This window comes from Cnephaeus nilssonii (assembly GCF_951640355.1).
Source record: "Cnephaeus nilssonii genome assembly, chromosome: 8".
NCBI lineage: Eukaryota > Metazoa > Chordata > Mammalia > Chiroptera > Vespertilionidae > Cnephaeus > Cnephaeus nilssonii.
Genome location: NC_137079.1, coordinates 54,753,328 through 54,762,700, shown reverse-complemented (window position 1 = coordinate 54,762,700; position 9,373 = coordinate 54,753,328). Strand labels below are relative to the sequence as shown.

Sequence of the window (9,373 nt, the reverse complement as noted above, 5' to 3'; positions counted from 1 at the left end):
CTGCAGGACTACTGAGGGAGGGAGTGGCTGCCGCTGGGTTGGTGGGCCGCCAGGACTGAGCAGCACTTCCACTGTGAGAGCGCCTTGACAATGAGGGGGCAGCTCCTGCATTGAGCTTCTGCCCCTTGGTGGTCAGAAGTGCATGTCATAGAGGCTGGTTGATGGGTCTTTCAGTTGTTCAGTCACTTAGGCTTTTATATATATATATATATATATATATATATATATATATATATATATATATATATAGATTAGGTTTCTGAAATAACAGAATCTATATTTCCTGTGTCTCTTAAAGAGACACAGAAAATTTGCCATCACAGAAATAAAATATTTGTTTGAATTGTCCCCTGGCCATCTGAAATATTTATATTGTTCCTGTCCTGATTTATGCATCATTTTCAACCTGTCTTCCACTACTTTTCATATAATTATCTAAACAACATGATTTTCTTTCTTTTCCCCATTTTCCTATCTTTCTTTTTCCATTCTATTCGTCATAGTAACATTAATGAAGTGTCATGCTCAATGCTACAGAACAAGAAACCTAGCATTAATCCTCTACTCAAAGAGTTTATGTTTAAAGTTAAGACACTGAATAATAGTATACAAGATAAAATGTGACACATGTAACAGAAGAACTGCATATATTGTAATTGGAGTTCTAAATAAAGTGTTTTCTTGGTTTTCAACCAATTTAAAATGTTTGTGCTTCATTCAAGATTCACTTCAAAATTCATCTTCCCGTCTTTTAAAATATTTTGTGAAGAAAGTTAGTAAGCTTTCTTCCTTTTTTCATTTAGTTTCTGAAATCCCAATTATTCGTGACATTTTAAAAAAGTAAAATAAAGTAAATTAATTATTTGGAAATATATTTTCAGACCCAAAATCATAATAAAAATTATGGAAATGTAGAACCTAGTCCATAGTATTCCATAGTTTAAAATAATTTTTAAAATAAAAGTAAGCATTCTCTCTTATATGTCTACATGTACTATTTTTTTTTTTCCGGCTGGGTACAGTGAACTTTATTGATAGTGCACGACAAAGTAGGGGTCCCTGTACCCTTCCCCTTCTTCAGGGGGTCTGGGATGGAAATGGCAGTCAGGAGATTCTCAGTGTGTCGGGGGACTGATCTGGGGCAAGGACACCCCAGCAGCGGAGGGCCTCTCTTCCTCTTGCTGGGCCTGGTGGTCCAGGGGGCTCTTACTCCTTGGAGGCCATGTGGACCATGAGGTCCACCACCCTGTTGCTGTAGCCAAATTCATGGTCATACCAGGAAACGAGCTTGACAAAGTGGTCACTGAGGGCAATGCCAGCCCCAGCATCAAAGGTGGAGGAGTGGGTGTCACTGTTAAAGTCGCAGGAGACAACCTGGTCCTCAGTGTAGCCCAGGATGCCCTTGAGGGGGCCCTCTGATGCCTGTTTCACTACCTTCTTGATATCATCATATTTGGCAGCTTTCTCCAGGCGGCAGGTCAGGCTACAACTGACACACTGGGGGTGGGGACGCGGAAGGCCATGCCAGTGAGCTTCCCCTTCAGCTTAGGGATGACCTTGCCCACAGCCTTGGCAGTGCCAGTAGAAGCAAGGATGATGTTTGGGGCAGTCCCTCGGCCATCACGCCACAGCTTCCCAGAGGAGCCATCCATGATCTTCTCGGTGGCAGTGATGGCATGGACTGTGGTCATGAGTCCCTCCATGGTGCCAAAGTTGTCATGGATGACATTAGCCAGGGGGGCCAAGCAGTGGGTGGTGCAGGAGGCATTGCTGACAGTCTTGAGGGAGTTGTCATACTTGTCATGGTTCACACCCATCACAAACATGGGGGCATCCGCAGAAGGGGCAGAGATGATGACCTCTTGGCTCTGCCCTTCAAGTGAGCCCCAGCCTTCTCCATGGTAGTGAAGACACCGGTGGACTCCACAACATACTCAGCACCAGCATCACCCCATTTGATCTTGCTCCTGGAAGATGGCGATGGGCTTTCCATTGATGACAAGCTTCCCGTTCTCAGCCTTGATTGTGCCTTTGAACTTGCCATGAGTAGAATCATACTGGAACATGTAGACCATGTAGTTGAGTTCAACAAAGGGGTCATTGATGGTGACAATATCCATTTTGCCAGAGTTAAAAGCAGCCCTGGTGACCACGCGCCCAATGCGGCCAAATCCGTTCACTCCGACCTTCACCATCGTGTCTCAGGGTTGTGGCTGCTGGCACAGCGCAGAAGGAGAGGCTGTCTGACGAACAGGAGGAGCAGAGAGCCTACATGTACCTATTTTAAAGCTAGATGTTAAACTACATTACAGTTTATACTTGTGAAATACAATTATCACCTAATCTCTACTCCAATTTAGGTATCCTTTCTGTTCTTCTACTTTAACTCCTTTTCTTTATGCAGTAAGATCATTAGCTCTGTTATATCCCCAAACTGCTTGAGACATTTTCTTGTGTGCTGCTCCAGCATTTAACAAGATCTTCTTAGCTTTTCAGGTTCAATGAATTTGTGAAAGTTGCAGTATGTGCATTTCCAATCTTTTTGTTTGAAAACCAAGGGGAATTGGGGTGGTTAAGGGCTGCAGGGCAGCAGTCAACTATTACAGTTTAAAAAAAAATAATATAGTGTTTGCTCTGCTAAGGAAAGTAACAAGGGAATACAAAACTAGGTTTGCAGTTGAGTAGAGAAATATCGACTCCACACAAGTAAAGAGAAGACATAAACCAGAGAACATTTCACAGAGCAATATTTAGAGATTAGGTCAGCCTTCAAGTCATTCACTACAAGCCAACTAAATTAACCAGAGAAGACTAATGCTACAGGGAAGGACTCCAAGGTTTTGTCCTATAGATGGATGGCTTTGTGATAAACTGTTCTCTTCTTTATCTTTAAGAGAATACCTTCACAGTATCATCAGTTCATTTTATTCGAAATATATAGATTTATTGAGAAATATATCACTAATGAAAGTTTATTGGTTGTGAGCTCTTAATGATCTTAAAAGAATAAGTGGAAGTCTCTGGTCTGTATTTAACATTAAACAAAGTGAGAAAAAACTCTGGTGAAAAGAATGATTTTCTATAAATTAAAACAATATAAACCTATGGAGATTTACAGCAAAAGGCTTAGATGAAGTATAATTCAATGTGATACATTCCTTATATATGTAAGCTACTAAAATTATGAATAGAACCTATTGAGCATTCATACCAAATGCAGTTTCACAAAATAATAAGGCATAATATGCTAGAATGAATCTTTTTTTTAAGAAATACTAGTAAGAACATACTTTTAAAAATGATTTATATGAGACAAAGGTACTATGGTACTGTCTCATAAATCTAAGTTTATCTATATTTAATTTGGAAGGCATTAAAAATATTAGAGAGGAAGGGCAATGATAAAGTAGTTTCAACTTGAAAAATGAGACTGGGAATAGTAGGCAATATAAAGTGAGTGCTGAACCAAAGTTTGTTTTAGTACTTACAGCAGGCTGGGTGTTTCAGTGGAGAAAAGGGGTCATTAGGCTGGCTTATGAGCATTTTACTATGCTACCTATTACTTGAATATAATAAGTATTCAATAAAAACATTGAGAAGGCGTGGCTTATAATGCAAATTCTGCTACCTGCTATATCATAGAATTAAGCAATTTGATTTTCTCTTTTCTTTCCTTGCTACTGAAAGAAACAAATTGACTAATGTTCTTTCCAAGCACTCAAATGTTGTTTATACAAGGAGTGAAGTTTTATACATAAATGTATATTTTAATTGTACTTGAAATTGCTAAAAATTAATTTATTTTACTATTTGAAATTGAAATAGTCTATGCTTTCTTAAATAATATATATCAGATGTGCATTAAACATTTCTTGAAGACTTAACTCCGAATAATAAACACTAATTGGTTGACTTTACTGCCTTTCACTCTGATCTTAGCTGTTAATTTTACTCTCAGCTTTAAGGGATGGCCATTTGAAAATAAGTAAAGCTTGAGCAAGCTTTTAGGCAAAGGGGAATAATGAAAGCAAAGCAGGCTCTTTTCAGTACAAAAATAGGTAGATTAATATCCTGAGCACAAGTAGAAAGGATAGGTTTGGAACAGAGAGGTTTGCTTTGTTTTAAAGGGCTGGGAAATGGATATGACTTCAGAATTCATGGAGTTAACTTATAAGTGGCAAATAGCCATGCTTAAGACAATATGAGATGATGGGGACTGTGGGAAGTAGACACTTCCTTCTGATTCAAACCATTTTGAATAATAATGTGCTGGTCAAAGTTTCTGATCTGTGTAACATTCTAGGAATTTTCTCTTATTATTCTATATAGTAAAAGTCTATTATGCAAATTGTCCCCTCGGGTGGTCATTAGACCAGCAGTTACACCACCAGGGGGCAGAGCGGAACATGGCGGGCGTTGGTGACCCGGTGATGGCGGCGGGTGGCAGTGGAGGCACTGCTGGCACTGATGGGCCCCGCTGAGAGCAGGACTGCGGTGGGATGGTGGAGCAGGTGAGGAGGCAGCACCAGGTCAAGGCAGGGTGCCAGGTGAGGATGCGGGGCTGCCAGCCTGGGGGCATGAGCTGGGGCCCAATCTCCTCAGGCCACCCCGAGGGATCCCACCCCTGCACGAATTCATGCACGGGGCCTCTAGTATAAAATATTACTGAAAGAATTTTATGCTCTTATACCACTACCATAAATAAATATGAAACCTCTGTACAAATGGGGCCATGGCTAGTTAGAAAATGTAAGCTAATCTGTGTAATTAATGAGGTATAAGATGGAGATAATAATTGAAATGGCTTTCTCTGCTTGACTGTTTCCCCTGCCTTGACCAAGCATCCTGCATGTTAACCCAGAACCAGAACTTGTCTGAAAGTGAGAGGCAAAAATAGATACTTTTTTACTCTTTTTTAATATATTTTTATTGATTTCAGAGAGGAAAGGAGAGGGAAAAAGAGATAGAAACATCAATGATGAGAGAGAAGCATTGATTGGCTGCCTTCTGCATGCCCCCCCAATGGGGATCTAGCCCAAAACCCAGGCATGTGCCTGGGACCAGGAATCAAACCATGACCTCCTGATTCATAGGTTGGTGCTCAACCACTGTGCCATGCCAGTAGTGTGATACTTTTTTTAAAAAATATATTTTATTGATTTTTTACAGAGAGGAAGGGAGAGGGATAGAGAGTTAGAAACATCGATGAGAGAGAAACATCGATCAGCTGCCTCCTGCACACCCCCTACTGGGGATGTGCCCACAACCAAGATATATGCCCTTGACCGGAATCGTACCTGGGACCCTTCAGTCCGCAGGCCGATGCTCTATCCACTGAGCCAAACCGGTTAGGGAACTTTTTTTTTTTTTTTTTTTTTTAATGAGAAACTGCATCTGTAGTTCTCAGATTTCTCCAGTAAAAGAATGTGCATAGTGGTTGCCGGCATGTAAAATTATTAGTAAGTTTTGTTTTGGGGTAAGTGATGTGATTTCCATGAATCGAATTCAAAATTTAACATGTTTGTTATGATAGGTAACTAATCTGGTCAGACAAATAGAAGGTAGTTTCTCTCTGGGACAGGGTTTTTTTGTGTGTGTGTGTGTGTGCGCGCATGTGTATATGTGTGTTTGATGGGATAGAGAGAACAAAGACAGTTATCAATATATCTAATGAAAACTCCCTTTAGTTATCTTCATTTTCTATTAAATACTTAAATTATACTTAATTTTTAGAATGCATCTACAAAATGCTCCTGGCATTAATAAGAAATTGAATGGCATCCGGGCAGTCACTTTGTTACTCATTTATTATAAATTCTAAATAACTATTGGACAAATTTTACTTTGTAATATGATAAATTCAGATCTAATACAAAGATGGATTGGAAAAATAGAGCAGAAGGAAACATTAGGAGGCCATAATGGCATTTCAGTGAGGGGTTTAGGAAAAGCACAAAGTTGAGAAGAGCAGAACTATATTAGACTAAAATCTACAAAACATGTTAATAGAAAGACTTGCAAGAGGCAAGTTGCAAGTTAGGAAGACAGATGTATAGGTTCAAAAGTGCTGTTCACAAGAAATAGTACATGAATTACAGATTGTTTAATCTCAAACATGACGCATTCAAAACCCAAAATACTCCCCTGGGTATTGAGGTTGCAAGTATTGTATTGTTTTCCTTTTATTATGTTTTGTTTTACTGAGGAGGGAGTGACAATAATGCAAGTGAAATTTAGAAAGCATACTTGATCCTAAACACTGTGTCACACAAAACCATTTAAAAAGGATGCCGTAAAAATCTCATTTTAGGGGCTTGGGGAGAGGAAGATAGACTTCCAAACTTGCATCACCTCTCAGCCCTACCATACAGGGCATTTATGAAGTCCACACCCTATGTGCTCAGTCATATTTACTGATTGGTATAATATTTTAAATGGTATCATTTAATACATTCAAGAACTTTAATGGATAGCTACTCTTGGTAAAACTTGTTTTTAAATAGGATTTTCTATCAACAGAGTTTTGAAATGAGTGGCTTCTTACTGATCCCGAGGAAAGAAATATGTTTACTTTCAGATTTTATCAGAAACACATACCACTTAAACTGTTATATTTTATTCTTCATCTTCCATCACTAGAACATCCAACAGGAATGGGATATGGATGGTACATTTGCTGTCATATCCCAGTTGTTGCAATAGCACCTGGAGAATAGTAGACTGGATTTTGTTGAAAGATGCATGAATGAATCACAAGGAACATTGGGGAGTACGGAAAGGCTTTAACACGAAGACTTGTGAGAGGGAGGGTGAAGAGAGAAGTTTCCCAAGGTTTCAAGTATGATCAGCTGAGGTGACACTGATGTCATTAACAGAAAAGGAAAAAGAGAGAGTGAAAATAGAAAAAGATAGAATTTTAAAAATTGAAGTAAATTTGTGTCCAGAAAGAAGACGAAGTATGAAAGTGAGATTTTCCACTAGTCAGTTGGAAAATCTAGAGAAACTCCATAGCTAGTGATGCAGATTTTGGAGTTACTTTCCTAGACTAAGTATTGCATTCCTGGAAGTGGTTGTGCTTGAAGGACAGAGAATATAAAGAAAGTAGGTTGATGCTTTGAAAATTCAGAGAAAGGTGGGGAGTTGGGGGTGGGGAGGGAGGGAAGGAAAATTTAGAGGTGAAGGAAGAAGCAAAAGAAATCAAAAACAGGAAGAAAGAAAAGAAGAAAGAGAGAAGGGAGGGAGGGAGAAAGGGAGAAAGGGAAGGAGGGAGGGAGGACAGAAGAAAGATCAGTGTCATGTAAGCCATGAAAAGAGGGAATTTTCACACGGATAAAGTGGTCACCTCAATCAAATGAATTGTGGTCATCTAGGGTCTGAAAGTGCCATCCATAATGTCCTTTCACCCCCATTCTGAACCAGGAGCAGACTGATCTAATTGAATTGACCTCTTGGGTCCAGAATTAATTTGGTAGCTCTGTGAAAACTGTTTTACCTTGGGAAATTGAACTGACTTAGTGTGCATTCTTTACTGTGCCTAATCATTTTTACATGCTTACAAATTTTAAGTTTCCCGCTGCATTACCTTGAAACCCATGGCTTCCTCAGTACAGCTTAGTACAATAAACATGTTAAAATCATCCATATGCATACACAAAAAAATGCCAGATATGCTCATAAGTATATTTCTTAAATGTGCATTTTATCAAAATTTGATTCTAAATTTATTGTATAAATACAGCAAACCCTCAAGAAATAAGTGATATTGTGTGTGTGTTTTTTCTCAACTCTATAGATTAATTTGTTTAAACAGATCTTCCATCCTATACCAATCTGTCTCCTATTGATAATTTTCCCCTGGTCTTTTGGTTGATTGCTGTCATTCTTTCCTGTCATCATACAGCTGCTACTCATAGATTACTTTGCAATGAGCTTTCTCCCTCTGTCCTATTAGCTTGTTGGCTTCCCTCTTCACTGCATCTCAATTTTTTTCACCTCTCATTATCCTTTAGCTGTTAGTCTTGTTCACCTTCTTCATTCTCAGTTCCTATAACTGTAATCCTTCTCTATTTTTAGTCTGCTGATTTTGGATCCTTTTACTCCCTAAAACAGGTTTAGACAGTGCATTTTTTACCATGCTACTTTTAAAATATCCCATCAAGTCTGGAGTCTTACACCACAGAATATATTAGTGCTTTCTCTCTTTCATTTTACTACTGAGCTTCTTTCCTTTACATCATATCACCCTACTCTTCCTGGCATTTTACTGCTGTGAGTCCTCCTTGGTGCAGCACCAATGAATCAACATACTTTATTTTACTAAAGCAGTTTACAATGGTCACAGTGAATTGCTTTTTTTTTTTTTTACTACTTCAGAGAAGGACTATCAATTCTTTTTTTATATTGTTTCTTCTTTCCACAAAAAAAGACTATGTATAAAGTGATACTAAAAATAAAGCCCAGATTTATTATGTCAATAATTGTGATTTTCCATTTTATTCATTTTTGTATAATTTAGTTGAAACAAAAATTCAGAAAAACAATTACAATTTGGGGGGAGGGAGGGAGAAGGGGGTTCCTTAGCCTGGCCTGCACCCTCTCCAATCTGTGACTCCTGGGGGGATGACAAACTGCAGGGATTGGGCCTAAATCAGCATTTGGACATCACTCTCACAATCCAGGACTGCTGGCTCCTAACCACTTGCCTGCCTGCCTGCCTGATCACTGCTAACCACCTCTGCCTGCCTGCCTGATCGCCACCTAACTGCTCCCCTGCCAACCTGATTGCCCCCTAACTGCTTCCCTGCCAGCCTGATCGCCCCCTAACTACTTCCCAAGAAATATAATTCCAGGCCAATAAACATAATTCATTGTAAACTACTGGCCTGATCGCCCCTAACTGCTCTACTGCCTGCCTGACCATCCCTAACTGCCACTGCCTTGGCCTCTGCCACCGTGGCTTTGTCCAGAAGGACGTCTGGAAGGATGTCCAGAAGGTCGCTTGTCTGTCCAGTCTAATTAGCATATTATGCTTTTATTAGTATAGCTTATGCAACTGAAGCTGTTTAATCATGACATTAAAGCCTAAAACAAATTAAGTTCAATTACTTATTTGATGACATTCTGGAAAATGTCAAGAAATTGTCATGGCTAAATCCAACATTTATTACAGAATTCAGGCAAATTTCTGTGTCAGTGAACACCATTAAAAACACATAGATTTCTTACACATTTTAATACTAGATTATAGCCTGTTTTAAAGTATCTTAAATTATTAGTTAAGAAGGATTACCTAATAAAGAAATTTAAAGATCAGAATATTTTCCATTTCCTCCACGTCAGTATCCATCAGTTTCCTAATCTATAAAACGAAGAC

General features: G+C 39.0%; 1 pseudogene across 1 annotated transcript; it reads right to left on the bottom strand.

The window, feature by feature from the left end:
* Positions 1 to 1,165: 1,165 nt before the first annotated feature.
* LOC307104564 (glyceraldehyde-3-phosphate dehydrogenase-like) lies at positions 1,166 to 2,259 on the bottom strand (annotated as a pseudogene). The gene has a single exon. The product of its transcript is annotated as a glyceraldehyde-3-phosphate dehydrogenase-like (transcript).
* Between the last annotated feature and the right edge of the window lie 7,114 nt (positions 2,260 to 9,373).